General features: G+C 34.7%; 1 protein-coding gene across 5 annotated transcripts in view; it reads left to right on the forward strand.

The window, feature by feature from the left end:
• WDPCP (WD repeat containing planar cell polarity effector) overlaps positions 1 to 18,158 on the forward strand; it is a 384,215-nt gene that overhangs the window by 341,555 nt on the left and 24,502 nt on the right. For 2 of the 5 annotated variants that reach the window (XM_073791321.1, XM_073791325.1), the window contains exon 17: positions 14,146 to 14,174. The exons of the other annotated variants lie outside the window; for them this stretch is intronic. The gene's annotated coding sequence lies outside the window, so the exon portion shown is untranslated. The remainder of the gene's footprint in view (positions 1 to 14,145; positions 14,175 to 18,158) is intronic. 5 annotated transcript variants of the gene reach the window in all.

Raw genomic sequence — 18,158 nt, forward strand, 5'->3', positions numbered from 1 at the left:
AAGTTGAAACAAACAAAAAAATGCTAGACAATAACATGAAACTGTAACTCACTGCTAAAGGAAATATAAAGAGAAACACAATACTGTAATACTGTAATTGTGGCACATAAGTCACTTGTAACACTAGTCTTTAAAGACAAAGGTAGTAAGAATACCTATAACCACTGTAATGTGTTCATGGAAACACAATATAGAAAGAAGTAAAATCTAGCATGAGTTTGTAAATTGTGTGTGTGAGGAAAGAAGTAAAGGGTGCACTTTCTGGATATAATTGAAGTTAAGTTGTTATTAGCTTAAAACAGACTGATATAACTATAAAATCTTTGATGTGAGCCCAGTAGTAATTTTTTTAAAAAGTATAATAGATATACCAAAGATAAAGAGAAAAGAATCAAAGCATGCTATTACCAAAAAAATATATCATCAAACAATAAAGAAATGTGAGCAAAGAGGACAAGAACAAGAGAAAAAAGACAGAAAACAATTAACAAAATGGCAATAGGAAACCCTTTCCTATCAATAATCACTTTAAGGGTAAGTGGACTAAACTCAATCAAAAGACAGAGTGGCTGAATGGATAAAAATTAACACTCAACTACATGCTATCTACGAGAGGCTCACTTTAGATTTAAGGGCATGTGTAGGCCAGAAGTGAAAGTGTAGAGAAAGATATTCCATGAAAATAGTAACCAAAAGAAAGCAGGAGTCAATGTATCAGACAAAACAGACTTTAAGTCAAAAATTGTCATGAGACAAAGATAATGATAAAGGGTCAATTCAACAGGAAAATATAACAATTTTAAATATATATGTGCCCAACATCAAATATAAAATGTTTATTAATATGTAAAGCAAACACAGAGCAAAATAGACAGCAGTACAATAATAGCAGGATACTTCAATACCTAACTCTTTATAATGTATAAATCATTCAGACAGGAAAAATCTAAAAGGAAACAGCAGAACTGAACAACACTATACACCAAATTAAAACTGAAGACATATACAGAACAATAGCAGCAGAATACTCATTCCTCTCAGGTGTACATGGACCATCATCCAGATAAATCACATGCTAGGTCACAAAACAAGTCTTAACAAGTTTAAGAAGACTGGAGTCATTCCAAGTATCTTTTCTGATAACAATGTAATGAAACTAGAAATGAATACAAGAAAGAAAATGGGATAACTAATGGAATTTTTAAAAATACGCTCTTAAACAACTATTGGGTCAAAGAAGAAATCAAAAGTAAAGCAGAAAATATCTTGAGATAAACGAAAATGAAAACATACCAAAACTTATAGGAAGCACATAAACAGTACCAAGAGGAAACTTTATAAACAATAAACTTTTTATTAAAAAAAATTACAAATGAAGAACATAACTTTACACTTCAAGGAACTAGAAAAGAACAAACTAACCCCAAAGCTGGCAGAAGGTAGGAAATAATCAAGATTAGAGTAGAAATAAGTTAAATAGAAAATAGAAAAACTATTTTTAAAACTCATTGATACTAAGAACTGGTTTTTGGAAAAGATAAAGTCAACAAACCCTTAGTTAGACTAACTAAGAAATAAAGAAGGAAGACTTAAGTAAATAAAATCAGAAATAAAGGTGGAGATATTGCAACTGATCCCACAGAAACAAAAATGATCATAATGGACTATTATGAACTATTATATACCAATAAGTTGAAAAACCTAGCAAAATGGCAAAATTCCTAGAAACCCATAATTTACGAAGAATGAATCAAGAAGAAATAACCTGAGCAGATCAATAACAAATAAGGAAATTGAAGGGGTAATCAAAAAAATTCCAACAAAGAAAAGCCCAGGACCAGATGGATTCACAGGTGAATTCTAGCAAACATTTAAAGAAGAATTAATAACAGTCCTCCTCAAACTTTTCCCAAAAAGTGAAGAAGAGGGAAAACTTCCAAACTTATTCTATGAGGCCAACATCACCCTGATACCAAAGCCAGACAAAGACACCAGAAGGAAAGAAAACCACAGGCCAACATCCCTGATGAACACTGATGCAAAAATTCCCAACAAAGTACTAGCAAACTGAATTCAACAGCACATTAAAAGAATCACACACTTGACCAAGTAGGATTTATCCCTAAAATGCAAGGATGGTTCAACATACAAAAATCATAGAATGTGATACACATTAACAGAACAAAGGATAATATTCACATGATCATCTCAATAGATGCAGGAAAACATCTGACAAAATTCAACACCCTTTCATGATTTAAAAACAAACATAAAAAACCTCTCAACAAATCAGGTGCAGAAAGAACCTACCTGTTAAAGACCTTAATTTACCTTACAATAAAGACCATTTATAAAATGGCCACACTTAACATCATACTCAGTAACAAAAGGCTGAAACCTTTCCCTTTAATTTCTGGAACAGGCAAGAATGCTCATTCTCACCTCCCTATTCAACACAGTACTGGAAGTCCTAGCCAGAACAATTAGAAACAAAAAGTAAATAAAGGCATCCAAGTTTGAAAGAAAGAAGTAAAATTATTTTTGTTTTCAGATGATATGTTCTTATATGTAGAAAACCCTAAAGACTCCATAAAAAAACTTTTAGAACTAAACAAAACCCCAACGGCATTTTTTACAGGAATACAAAAGGCAATCCTAAAATTCATTTAGAACCACAAAAGACGCCAAATAGCCAAAGCAATTTTAAGCAAGAAGAATAACATTGGAGGTAACACATTCCCTGATTTCAAAACATCCTACAAATCTATAATACTCAAAACAGCATAGTACTGGTAGAAAAACAGACATATAGACCAGTGAAACAGAATAGAAAGCACAGAAATAAACCCATACATATAGGATCAACTGATCTTCAAAAAGGGTGCCAAGAATACACAATGGGAAAAAGACAGTTTCTTCCATACTTGTAGGAAAACTAGATGTCCACATGGAAACCAATGAAACTGAACCCTTGTCTCACTCCATATTAAAAAATATCCATTCAAAATGTATTACACACCTAAACTTAAAAACAGAAACAATAAAGTCTTAGAATAAAACAGGGGGAAAGCTAAACATTGAACTAGGCAATTTCTGACACTAAAAGCACAGACAACCAAAGCAAAAATAGATAAGTGGGATTAGATCAAACTAAAAATCTTCTACACAGCAAAAGAAACCATCAACAAAATGAAAAAGCAATATTGGGAGAAAGTATTTGCAGAGCATATATCTGATATGGGATAAATACCTAAAATATATAAAGAAATCATATAACCCAGTAAAAAAGAAAATCCAATTTAAAAATGGGCAGAGGACCTGAATAGACCTTTTTACAAAGAAGACATACAAATGGCCAACACGTACATGAAAAAGTGCTCAAAATCACCAATCAGGAAAGTGCAAATCAAAACCACAAGATATCACTTCATATCTCTTAGGATGGCTATTATCAAAAATACAAACAACAACAGGTATTGGCAAGGATGTGGACAAAAGGGAAGCCTTATATACTGTTGGTGGGAATGTAAATTGGTGCAGCCACTATGGAAAACAATATGGGGGTTTCTCAAAAAATTAAAAATAGAATTACCATTTTATCCAGCAATTCCACTTCTGGTTTTATATATCTAAAGGAACTGAAATCTGGTTCTTAAAGAAATATCTACAATCCCACATTTATCACAGTGTTATTCACAACATTTGGGTTGGAAACAACCCAAATGTTCATCAGTGAACAAATGGATAAAGAAAATATTCTATATACATATAATGGAATATTATCCAGCCCTTAAAAAGAAGGAAATTCTGCCATTTGTTACAATATAGATGGACCTGAAGGACAGTTATGCTAAATAAAATAAGTCAAAACATAGAAGCAGAAAGTGAAATGATGATGGCCAGGGGCTCGGGAGAGGGGGAAGTGGGAAAGTGTTGGCCAAAGGATACAAAATTTCACTTACGCAAAGTAAGTTCTGGAGATCTGCTGTACAACACAGGGGCTACGATGAACAATACTGTATTATGCACTTAAAATGTTGCTAAGAGGGTAGATCTTAGGTTAAGTGCTCTTACACAAAGGAAAAAAGAAAAAAATACAAGGGAGGGTGGATGGGAGGAAACTCTTGGTGGTGAGGGATAAGTTTATGGCAATAATAGTGATGATGGTTTCACAGGTGTACATGTATCTCCAAATACATCAAGTTGAATACACTAAATATCTATAGCTTTTTGTATCACTGTGGTTAATACAGTTTCCTTCATGGTATTTAAGAAAAGTAATTGAAGAACTTGAGTTATTTTGAAATGACCAAGAATTGGTTGCTGAATTTTGTCATTTTGACAGTGAACTGGGCTAGTAGATCACGGCTTTACATGCTTTATAAGCGCAATGATACTAAAGTGTAAAGCAGCAGTGAAAGATAAGGACTAAAAGGTAGGTAATGGGTCAGACTGTGGATGGGCTGTGGTGCAAGGCTAAAGAGTTTATATTTATTTCAGTAGGTAGTTACATGGCTTTTAAGGTTATAGGCAGGAGAGTAATATTATCAAAAGCATGGCATAAGAATATCAATCTACTGGCCTCATAGCAAGTTGATTGAAATGAGAAATAACAGAAGGAAATACTAAATAGCAAGCTTATTATGATACTTTGGGAGTACAGTAAGCCTGGGAAAATACTGATAGGAACAGAAAAGGATAATTTTTGAGGTTAAAAGATTTAATACGACTTGTAAGCATCTTTCATCCAGCATTCAACAAATATTTATTGAGTGCCTCCTATGTACCAGAAACTATGTTATAGATTGAAAACAGAGGTAAAAGACATAATCTCTGCATACAATGTGTTCACAGTTGATAACTGTGGTGGAATGCCTTTGATACATTCTCCAAACTGACATTAAAGTGACTTTAAACTATTTAGACCTTTTATAATCTACACATATCATCCCTATCCAACCTTATTTTCTACTACTGCATATTTTTTAACTACCTCTACTTCCTTGTCACCCAAAACATATTAATACCTAAATGATCCTTTCTACCCAATTCTTCTAAAAATATTCATTTTGAAAACGATTAATCTTTTCCTACTGACAAATTCTAATGATTTTTTCCAGAACTCTTCCACACAACCGCTGATAACATTGTATATTATTGACTACTCCTTCCTTGAAATAACCTTATTTTGCCTTCATTGTACTCTAGCAACTGAATCCTCTTTTGCCCAATATAGATCTTAGCTCTAATAACTGTTTTAGAATAGTATTCAGATAAGTTTAAAATATTTTTTTAAGCAACCAATTCTAATATAAGTGGCTAAATAACACATCAGGGTCTCCCTTTGTGTTTTACTATGTGTGAACTTCCACACTTAAGTACCAAAGGATTAATACAGTAAGAACAAATTAATGAATATGGGTTGTATTAGTTAGGGTTCTCCAGAAAAATAAAATCAATAGGGTGTGTGTGTGTGTGTCTGTGTGTGTGTGTGTGTGTGTGTGTGTGTCTATTATAAGGAATTGGCTCACGTGATTATGGAGGCTGACAAGTTCCAAGACCTATCATCTGCAAACTGGAAACCCAGCAGATCTGATAGTTTAGTTCCAATCTGAAGGCCAACAGGCTCAAATCCAGGAAGAGCTGATGTTTCAGTTCAAGTCCAAAGGCAGGAGAAAACCAATGTCCCAGGTCAAAGGCAGACAAAGGAGAAGTTCCCCCCTATTCAGGGAAGGGACAGCCTTTTCTTCTATTCAAGCCTTCAACTGATTGGACGAACCCCATCCACATTAGGAAGGACAATCTACTTTACTCAGTCTATCAATTTAAATGTTAAATTCATCCAAAAGTATTTTCACAGAAACACCCAGAATGATGTTTGACCAAATACACGGGTACCCTATGGATCAGTTACATTGACACAGAAACAATTATCCACATGGATCCTGCTTAGCCAAGTTTAATTACCTAGTAGAAAACCCATTATAAAGGTGGTATTTTCTAACACAAAATAAGAATAGGCAGGAATTACAGAGATGAGGCTGATGAGGAAGCTATACAAACTAACTTAATAGACAGAAAAGCAAAAATGAACAACAAAAACCTAACAAATGACCAAGTTGGCTAAGTTGAGAACTTTACTGAAATTTGCAATTTGAAAGAAAAAGTGGAAATAGCCAAAAGAGAAGAAAAAAGTACAATTAAGGAGAAAAAAGACAGAAACTTTTAATGGTTCTTCCCTTCTGTTTTTATAGAAATCATAAATGAATCATATAATCTGAGGAGAAGTTTTATTTTTTAATTTTCTATCTAAAACAAAACTAAAAACAAAAATTAAAATGAAATTAAGAATTAATATCCAAGGAGGTTCTGGTTCAAGATGGCAGTTAGGGGACTTGCCTGGTGGTGGAGTGGTTTAGAATCCACCTACCAATGCAGGGGACATGGGTTCGATCCCTGTTCCGGGAAGATCTCACATGCCATGGAGCAACTAAGCCCCTGCACCACAACTACTGAGCCTGCTCTCTACAGCCTGCGAGCCACAGCTACTGAGCCTGCACGCCACAACTACTGAAGCCCGCGCACCCTAGAGCCCACGCACTGCAACTACTGAGCCCATGCACAACTACTGAAGCCCACATGCTCTGCGACCCGCGTGCCACAACTACTGAGCCCACGTACTGCAACTACTGAAGCCCACGTGCCTAGAGCCTGTGCTCCGCAACAAAAGAAGCCACTGCAATGAGAAGCCCGTGCATCACAATGAAGAGTAGCCCCCACTTGGCGCAACTAGAGAAAGTCCACACACAGCAACAAAGACCCAGTGCAGCCAAAAAGAAAAAAAAAAAGCTGGCAATTAGGAGGGTCTTGAGCTCACCTCATCCCACGGACACACTGAATCTATAGCTATATAGGGAACAATTTTCTCTGAAAAAATAAACCCCAGAAACTAGCTAGGTGACTCCTATACATCAGGCAAATGAGGAAAACAACCAACATCGAAATGGGTAGGAGAGACTGAGACATAATCTTGCCACAAACTCACCCCACATGGCAATCCACAATTGGAACTCTCAAATTGGAACTTCCCTCTGAGGAGCAAAGGGTTTGAACCCCATGTCTAGTTCCCCAACTTTTCAGATCTGTAACTTCGAGCTGAGCCCCCAAACATCTAGCTTTGAAAGCCAACGGGGCTTGCATCCACAAGACCAACAAGGCTCTAACAAACTGAGAAACAGTTTTTAAAGTGCTCATAGACTTACCTAAGTATGTCCCAGGGCCCAGGGCAGAGGCTCCAACTGAAAAATCACCCAGTCTTTTTGTGAAAGAGGCCCATTTACTTGTCTTAAATCTTCAGCCTAAGGAACAGACATCTAATTTAATACCCATACAAGTGCCTACTGAACTACTTGCCAAAGATGCAGGCTAGCACTCTCCCTCTGCTTTGCTCCAGGTCACTGGTATCTCCTGGAAAGGAACTGAGCACTCAGTCGCTGTTTTCACAGAAATAAAACAAACAATTCTAAAATTGTATGGAACTACAAAAGACCCCAAATAGGCAAAACAATCCTGAGAAAGAAGAAGAAACCTGAAGGCATCATGCTCCCTGATTTCAAACTATATTACAAGTTATAGTAATCAAAACAGTATGGTATTGGCATAAAAACAGACACGTAGATCAATGGAGAATAGAGAGCTCAGAAATAAACCCACAAATATATGGTCAATTAATTTACAACAAAAGAGCCAAGAATATATGTGGGGAAAGAACAGTGTCTTCAATGAATGGTGTTGGGAAAACTGGACAGTCACATGTAGAAGAATGAAAATGGACCACTATCCTACACCATACACAAAAGTTAACTCAAAATTCATTAAAGACTTGAATATAAGACCTGAAACCATAAAACCCCTAGAAGAAAACATAGACGGTAACTGCCTTGACATCAATCTTGGTGATGATTTTTGTATTTGACAACAAAAGCAAAGGAAACAAAAACAAAAATAAACAAGTGAGTCTACATAAAACTTTTACAAAGCCTCTGCACAGCAAAGGAAGCCATCAACAAATTGAAAAGGCAACCTACAGACTGGGAGAAAATATTTGCATATCACATATTTGATAAGTGGTTAATATCCAAAATATATAAAAACTCACATAACAAAAAAAAAAACCTGATTTTAAAATGGGCAGAGCATCTGAATAGACATTTTTCTGAAGAAGACATACAGATGGCCAATAGGTACATGATAAGGTGCTCAACGTCACTAATCATCTGGGAAATGCAAATTAAAACCACAATGAGATATCACTTCACACCTGTCAGAATGTCTATCATCAAAAAGACAAGAAATAACAAGTGCTGGTCAGGATGTGGAGAAAAAGGAACCCTCATGCACTGTTGGTGTAATGTAAATTGGTACAGCCACTATGGAAAACAGTACGGAGGTTCCTCAAAAAATTAAAAACAGAACTACCAGATGATCCAGCAATTCCACTTCTGGGTACTTACCAGAAGAAAACAAAAGCACTACCTCAAAAAGATATCTGTACCCCCATGTTTGTTGCAAAATTATTTACAGTAGCCAACATATGGAACCAACCTAAGCGTCCATTAGTGGATGAATGGATAAAAAAATGTGATACACACACACACACACACACACACACACACACAATGGAATATTATCAGCCATAATAATGAAGGAAATTCTGCCATTTGTGCCAACATGAATGGACCTTGAGGGCATTATGCTAAGTGAAAGAAGCTAGACTAAGAAAGACAACTGTATGACCTCACTTATATGCAGAATATTAAAAAAAAAACCCAAAACACCCAAACTCATAGATACAGAGAACAGATTGGTGGTTTGCTAGAGGTGGGGATTGAGAGGTAGGCTAAGTAGGTAAAAGGGGGCAAAAGATACAAACTTCCACTTACAAAATAAATCATGGGGATGTAATGTACAGCAAAGTGACTATAGTCAATAATACCGTACTGTATATTTGAAAGTTGTTAAGAGAGCAGATATTAAAAGTTCTCATCCCAAGAAAAAAAGTGTAACTATGTGTGGTAATAGATGTTAACTAGACATATTTTGGTGATAATTTTGCAATATATAAACATCTAATCATTATGTTGTACATCTGAATCTAATAGGTCAATTACATAATTTTAATATATTATTTAAATTTTAAAAATAGAAGTTTAAACTTTTATTAAACACACATAAAATTATCCTGTCAAACTATCATAAAAATTTCTAACTGCTTTTTCTCATATTTTTCTATTTTTCATCACAAATAATAAACAGTTCACAGACCAGTAGCAAACAGTTTGCAGATCAATTATTGGTCTTCATCCCACACTCTGAGTAACACTGGTCTAAGAGTAACTCCTTATTAAATTTAGTGAGAAAGCTCATGTAATAAATTTGTGATGAAACAGCAACAACACTGGATGTGTTCAAGTCAAAAAGACCTAATGGATATGTACTTAAGATATTTAAGACACTGGATCACAAATAATTCTTTTTTTTTTTTAAAGCATTACAGTGGTCAGCCTAACACTGACAATTTTCTTGGTCAAATACTGAAAGAAATTATCCAATAATTTACCATCCTTCCTATAAAACTAATGAGACTATGACACAACCAGTAAGGATTTTCTGGAAAGCAATTCTCATTGTATTGATTTAATTTATTTCTATCACAGTCCACATAATGTTATAGATATAATCTACATACCTCAATTTTTAAAGGCTTTGATTGTGTCCTGTATTCCAAAACAAGCTAGAAAATGTTTTAATCTTAAACACCTCTCTACCACTATTAGGGGCCATTATGAATAAGAATGTCCATGGGCAAAGCAAACAATCACTGATCATTTACAATGTGCCAGTCATCCTGATAAGTACTTTAGGTACTATGCTAAAGCTAGCTATCCTCCATGTAAAGAATAACTATCACTTAGTTTATTTACTTATGTAGAAATAAATTTTAAAATGATATGAAAAGGGTAAAATCGATAGAAATGAATGTAAGGGTTAAAAAATAGGAGTAACATTACCACAGTTTGGAAAAAGGCTATCTAGACTAGAGATCTGCAAAGTACAGCCCATGGACCAAGTCTGATTGCCACCTGTTTTTTTAGAGCCCACAAGCTAGAATGGTTTCACATTTTTAAATGCTTTGGAAAAAATCAAAAGAAGAACAATATTTTGTGACACACAGAAGTTCAGTTTCAATGTCTATAAATAAAGTTTTATTGGAACACAGCCATGCTTCTTCTTTTACATCAGTTATGGCTGTTTTCATGCTACAATAGCAGAATTGAGTAGCACTTCGTATGGCTGCTTAGCACACTGCAAACTGCAGTGACACAGTTATAAATCCACAGCCTTTCAAGTGCCACATCACAATTTTTAACTTTATTTTTATTACCAGTGGCTGCTCATCATATCAAAACCAGAAAAGAAGATTAGACTGCAAATGTCACACTTTTAAGGCACAGTGGACAGTGAATTGTTCTGTTATCAAATTAGATGGCAAAGCACTGTGTTTATTATGCAATGACACTATAGCTGTGCTCAACTGAATCCAATATACATGAATATTAGCAATCAAAGAACTCATCACAATATCCCCTGCCACAGGCAAACAATGGTCAGAAAAAAACAGAAAATTTAAAATGGTGTGTCTCATCATAGGAAAGCTTCTTTCACAAAAATAAAAAATGAACATGAGCTTCCGACGAAGTAAGTTTTCTGAATGGCTCATTTGTTGGCTAATCAAGGAAAGCCATTTACTGATGGTTAATTAAATCATATTTGATTGTAGAAACTGAAGAAGTGTGTCGAGAGAAAATAATCTCTGTCTGAGATTATCAGCCATTCAGTGAGTACAGTTACTCAAAAAATTGAGGACATTGGGAACAATATGAATAGCTGATGAGAAAACAAAGCAAAAAAACCCCACATATACACGCAAGGAAAATGATTTCAAGTGGTTTTCTTTGGTCAAAAGATGTTGTGGATACCGCTCAATTGCTGTTTTTTATTTGAGGAGTCAATGCCAAGTTTGGTGTAAGTGAAGAATTAACCTCTATGAAGAATCTGTGTGAAACAATTCCAGGCAAGAATATATTCAAAGTTGAGAAAACACTAGTTCAGTACAACCTACAGTGGAATCTGCTAAGATGTGTTACAACCAATGATGCCAATATATGTGGAGGAGAAAAAGACAAATTTACAAAGTGTGTTTTAAATGTTACGGTTATTCATGGTATTTATTATTCAATCAGCAGGTATCCTGCAGAAAATATCTGAATTAATCATGAGCCAACAGTGTCAAAGGTGAATTTCACTCACTCCTATGGGTTTAACTATCCTCAGCTTTGTGAATTTTTGTCAAAAATGGAAGCTGAATATCTTGACTTGCCCTACCATGCAGTCCAAAAACTTTGCAGTGACAAAATGTTATTGTGACTTTTTTAGGTACTGAGACTAAAATTTTTCTAAATGAGAAGAATCACTACTGACCACTATTATCAAACTGAATGGCTTAGGAAATGAGCTTTTGCTGCAAACTTGATAATGTTTCTTAATGAATTTAATCTATATTTATAAGGCAAACAGTTGCTAATATGTGAATTTTTTTACTGAAGCAAAGCCAATACAATGCTAATTAATGCTGTTTGAATCACAAATAATATGTTGTGTTATCAAGAGTTAAAACAAAAAATAATATCTATATTCCCACACAAATCTGAAAGATATACTTTCTAACATCAAATTAAACTCCAGAGAGGGTAAACAACTGTCCCAGGTTTAGCACTTGAAGTCCCAAATCCTGGGTAACCGCTCAGTCCCAGGAAACTAGAACAACTGGTCTCCCTAATTCCAGCAGTGATTTTTGGACCTGAATGCAAATGCAAAGGAAATTTCCATATTTCAAAATCCATCAACTGCAACTGAGGAGCTTCTACCTAACTTGCAACTGGAAGTGATTAATCTGCAATATAATCACATGCTAAAAGTCAAACATCTAAAGAAGAATCTAATAAAATAAGATGAATCTAATAAAAAAAGAAGAATTCTATAAAATAAGATGCTGCTCATGGATTGATATCAGTGTGTGGTACTAATCTGTTTGAAAGGGCATATTCAGAGGTGAAATACATGAAATCTCATCAGAGATCAGCATTAACAGATGAATATTTGCAGTTGAGTTTGATGAGAGAGAACCCCAATTCTCAATGAACCCCAATCAAATGAAATGCTATCCTCCATTCCAATTAGATGTGTGCCACAAAAACACCTGTAATCAGTTATTATTATAGTTTGAATTTCATCAAGACAAACATTTCAGAATCTCTCTCTCTTGCTATATAAGTACTTACATAATACCTTCAATTTTGCCTATTGGCCTGCAAAGCCTAAAATATTTACCTGGCCCTTTACATTATGTAGGCCCCTCATCTAGACTAAGATAAATATAGTTAAGGGATGGGGACTGTCATAGTTGACAAGAAACTGAATGAAGCAGTAACTGTCTTTTATGAGAAAAATAAACAGAAAGTGGTATGTGTTTAAAAGACTATAACATACCAGAGTCAGAAGCAATCACTTCATTACACCAATCTCTTTAGATGTCCATCTAGAATCTAGATCATAGATCTTAAACACTTCTGCTATGGAAGTTAATTTTCCTTTATATGAAAAATTGGTATGGATTCAAGGATGATTGACAGTGACTAACTGTGAAACAGTGTTTATTTTTAAACATTTTGAAAAGTATAGTTGTTTAGCGCAAAGTGTCAAGATTACAGGGATAGCAATTACTATTTAATTACACAAAGTACACTGGGCTGTTTTATGGTCTATGGAAGACTTCTAAAAACATAAATTAAAGCAGGTTATTTTGTTTTGTTTTAGTTTTGTTTAGTCATAAGAATGATGTATGACTATTAGGAAGACAAAATGTTACACCAGTTTCTGAGAGAGATGGTTAATTTTATACTCCTAGACAGCTTCCAAAAGAGAATAACCATCTTACTGTAGGCTTTAAACTTTTATCTACCTAAAGGCAAGAGCCAACCCATTATTTTAAAAAAATCAAATGTCCTATGAAAGCATTACAATCCAGATTTCATAAGATGGCTCCATACCATATTAGAAATGTTATGAAAATTTTAAACTATATAGCTAATATCCCAGTCAATAGAAAAATGCCACAAAACAGCAAATAATTTAGAGTTAATGACAGACAAATAACATGTACTTTTATAAAAATATTATCATCATCATGGCATTTCATGGTGCTAGGACTACGAGGAAGAATAAGATTCTGTTGATAAGCTTAAGAAAATTTATAATCTACTTGGTAAGCTAAACTAAGTAAATAAAGAAAATTAATAATAATATAAGTGAACATAGCCTAGTGCCAAATTAGTATATGCATATGTGCACTAAATGCTGTAAGAAAAGAGAAACAAAATTCGGACTTATTAATACAACCAATTATATACACAATTACTTGTTTCAAGGATGAAAATATGTAAATTAATGTCTACCTATTATTCATCAATAATGAGAAACTAGACTGTAGCAGTAATGTCACTTCTTTTTCCTCAGCCTAATATTTAAATTTAAGTAAAGATGATTCTTTTAAAAGCATCATTTTGAGGTACTAAGCCAGAGTCACCAGGTCTCATATCACTGCTATGAGAGCAAATAACCCACTAATCAAATATAGTATTCTTTCCCATTGAGAAAAAAAAAAGCCCTCATAAAACTTAACACAGCTCCCCAGGTAACCACCACTAATCACCAGAATTGGCACTTAAATGAAACTTACTTACCATGCAAGTTTTAAGGCATCTCTTTAAGAACAGAAGCAACAATAAAAGCATAGTCTACTCATTTGATTTCAGTACATTAGCCATAACATGTATGTATGAGAATAACTGGTATTTTCATACTATTTTGAAGTTTGATTATTGCTTTCTCTAGAGTTTTAAGTATTTTATGATTATTTTAAGTATTTCTCTTTCTAGTGAGAATATTAAAAGGTTCTATTAACAATTTTTATTAAAGTCCTTTATTAGATTTTAAGATAATGAATGTTGTGATCTTTTATTTTAGGAGAAATGAGAGAAGATGGCATAGGACAGGTAAAACTCTTTCTCTTACTGTTTATTAGACATCTAAATTCCAAAAGAAAAGCATACTGTGATTATTCTGAACTCAGGAAAAGCTGCCTACTGGAGTACATTAGCTGGAAACAGCTTTCTAGAAAACTATTCAGCTTTTCAGTATTTCAAGGTTATAATTATTATTAAAATAGTTATTTTTGAAAAACAAAATTATGCATAATGAACTATGCACAAAAGAAATTATATATCTGGAATTTGCCTCAGAATAATCCAGTGGGGAGAAAGCAGGAGGGATAAGATGAATCAAAGTTGCCATGAGTTGATGATTGATGAAGGTGGGTGATGGGTAATATAGTAGTTTATATATACCATTCTCTCTACTTTGGTGTATATTTGAAATTATCCAAAGTTAAACATAAAAATAAAAGGTTTATAACAATAATGAAGTTAACCAATTCGTTTTTATCACATTTATGTGTAATTTTTGTAAGTAATGCATGTGGGGTCCCTCTCCATCTTCTGTTGCTGACATCACATCTAAGTTCATTTTGAGAGAAGAAATCAATGCCCTGCTATACCAATTCCAAAAAGGTTTTGTTTAAGTCAGAGGAAGCCTCATAATTTTATTAAAAGCCAACAATGGGGACTTCCCTGGTGGCATAGTGGTCAAGAATCCGCCTGCCAATGCAGGGGACGGGGGTTCGATCCCTGGTCCGGGAAGATCCCACATGCCACAGAGCAACTAAGCTGGTGTGTCACAACTAACTGAGCCTGCAATCTAGAGCCTGCGAGCCACTACTGAGCCCACATGCCACAACTACTGAAGCCCATGTATCTAGAGCCCATGCTCCACAACAAGGGAAGCCACTGCAATGAGAAGCCCATGTGCCGGAACTAAGAGTAGCCCCCACTCGCCGCAACTAGAGAAACCCTGCAAGCAGAAATAAAGACCCAACACAGCCAAAAATAAATAAATCTATTTAAAATGTTACATTAAAAAAAAGCCCACAGTGGATTATCACAGTAACTGATTCATTATGAGACTGCAGTTTGAATGATAGCTCCACAGTTATGAGAATTATAACTTTGGAAAAATAATTTCATCTCCGTAAGTCTCAACTACTTCATCTGTAAAATAGAGATAACTCCACATACCCCACAAGATTTTTGTGAAGCTCTATTGTGACTATGTATGTGGTAGGACTTTGTTAATTATATGGGACTATACTAATGATAGTAATTATTAACATCATTGCTTCAATCTACTTCTTTATGGACATATCTATATTGAAAATATAATAATTGCTTAGAGGGAACTGCCATATTACAGTTGAATGTGCACGCATAATAATCCGCATTTAATTTGCTAAAGCTTAAAGAAATTTAACCATAAATTTTATATATTTTTAAATAGCTTATTTTTTAGAACACTAACTGTTAAGGAAAAAAAGAAACTGCAACCTATCAAAACTTTACAGACACATCCACTTGGATGTACATGAGATTCAATCAAGAAATTGACTTCCCAAGAATCTTTCTGGAAAGGTCGCTAAACAGAATAAGAGAAACATCACTTTGAGCTCTACCCACCACGAGTCCCTCCCATCAGGAAACTTACACAAGCCTCTTAGATAGCCTCATCCACCAGAGGGCAGACAGCAGAAGCAAGAAGAACTACAATCTTGCAGCCTGTGGAACAAAACCCACATTCACAGAATAATAGACAAGATGAAAAGGCAGAGGGCTATGTACCAGATGAAGGAACAAGATAAAACCCCAGAAAAACAAGTAAATGAAGTGGAGATAGGCAACCTTCCAGAAAAATAATTCAGAATAGTGATAGTGAAGATGATTCAGGACCTTTGAAAAAGAATGGAGGCAAAGATCGAGAAGATGCAAGAAATGTTTAACAAAGACCTAGAAGAATTAAAGAACAAACAAACAGAGATGAACAATACAATAACTGAAATGAAAACTACACTAGAAGAAATCAATGGCAGAATAACTGAGGCAGAAGAACGGATAAGTGACCTGGAAGACAGAATGGTGGAATTCACTGCTGCGGAACAGAATAAAGAAAAAAGAATGAAAATAAATGAAGACAGCCTAAGAGACCTCTGGGACAACATTAAATGCAACAACATTTGCATTATAGGGGTCCCAGAAGGAGAAGAGAGAGAGAAAGGACCAGAGAAAATATTTGAAGAGGTTATAGTCAAAAACTTCCCTAACATGGGAAAGGAAATAGCCACCCAAGTCCAGGAAGCACAGCGAGTCCCATACAGGAAAAACCCAACGACAAACACGCCAACACACAGTGTAATCAAATTGGCAAAAATTAAAGACAAAGAAAAATTACTGAAAGCAGCAAAGGAAAACAACAAATAACATACAAGGGAACTCCCATAAAATTAACAGCTGATTTCTCAACAGAAAGTGTACAAGCCAGAAGGGAATGGCATGATAAAGTGATGAAAGGGAAGAACCTACAACCAAGATTACTCTACCATCCAGGATCTCATTCAGATTCGACAGAGAAATCAAAAGCTTTACAGACAAGCAAAAGCTAGGAGAATTCAGCACCACCAAACCAGCTCTACAACAAATGCTAAAGGAACTTCTCTAAGCGGGAAACACAAGAGAAGAAAAGGACCTATAAAAACAAACCCAGAACAATTAAGAAAATGGTCACAGGACATATCGTTAATTACCTTAAACGTGAATGGATTAAATGCTCCAACCAAAAGACACAGGCTTGCTGAATGGATACAAAAACAAGACCCATATATATGCTGTCTACAAGAGACCCACTTCAGACCTAGGGATACATACAGACTGAAAGTGAGGGGATGGAAAAAGATATTGCATGCAAATGGAAATCAAAAGAAAGCTGGAGTAGCAATACTCATATCAGATAAAATAGACTTTAAAATAAAGAATGTTACAGGAGACAAGGAAGGACACTACATAATGATCAAGGGATCAATGCAAGAAGATATAACTATTATAAATATATATTCACCCAACATAGGAGCACCACAATATATAAGGCAACCGCTACCAGCTATAAAAGAGGAAATCGACAGTAACACAATAATAGTGGGGGACTTTAACACCTCACTTACACCAATGGACATATCATCCAAATTGAAAATAAATAAGGAAACAGAAGCTTTAAATAACACAATATACCAGATAGATTTAATTGATATTTATAGGACATTCCATCCAAAAATAGCAGATTACACTTTCTTCTCAAGTGTGCATGGAACATTCTCCAGGAGAGCTCACATCTTGGGTCACAAATCAAGCCTTAGTAAATTTAAGAAAACTGAAATCATATCAAGCATCTTTTCTGACCACAACGCTAGGAGATTAGAAATGAATTACAGGGAAAAAAACGTAAAAAACACAAACACATGGAGGCTAAACAATACGTTACTAAATAACAAAGAGATCATTGAAGAAATCAAAGAGGAAATCAAAAAATACCTAGAGACAAATGACAATGAAAACACGATGATCCAAAACCTATGGGAAGCATAGGTTCTCTTAGAACCTATGAAGCAGTTCTCTTAGAACCTAGAAGCAGTTCTAAGAGGGAAGTTTATAGCTATACAAGCCTACCTCAAGAAACAAGAAAAATCTCAAATAAACAATCTAACCTTACACCTAAAAGAACTATAGAGAGAACAAACAAAACTCAAAGTTAGCAGAAGGAAAGAAATCATAAAGATCAGAGCAGAAATAAATGAAATAGAAACAAAGAAAATAATAGCAAAGATCAATAAAACTAATAGCTAGTTCTTTGAGAAGATAAACAAAATTGATAAACCATCAGCCAGACTCATCAAGAAAAAGAGGGAGAACACTCAAATCAATAAAATTAGAAATAAAAAAGGAGAAGCTACAATAGACACTGCAGAAATACAAAGCATCCTAAAAGACTACTAAAAGCACCTCTATGCCAATAAAATGGACAACCTGGAAGAAATGGACAAA

This window comes from Tursiops truncatus, chromosome 14 (assembly GCF_011762595.2).
Source record: "Tursiops truncatus isolate mTurTru1 chromosome 14, mTurTru1.mat.Y, whole genome shotgun sequence".
Taxonomy (NCBI): domain Eukaryota; kingdom Metazoa; phylum Chordata; class Mammalia; order Artiodactyla; family Delphinidae; genus Tursiops; species Tursiops truncatus.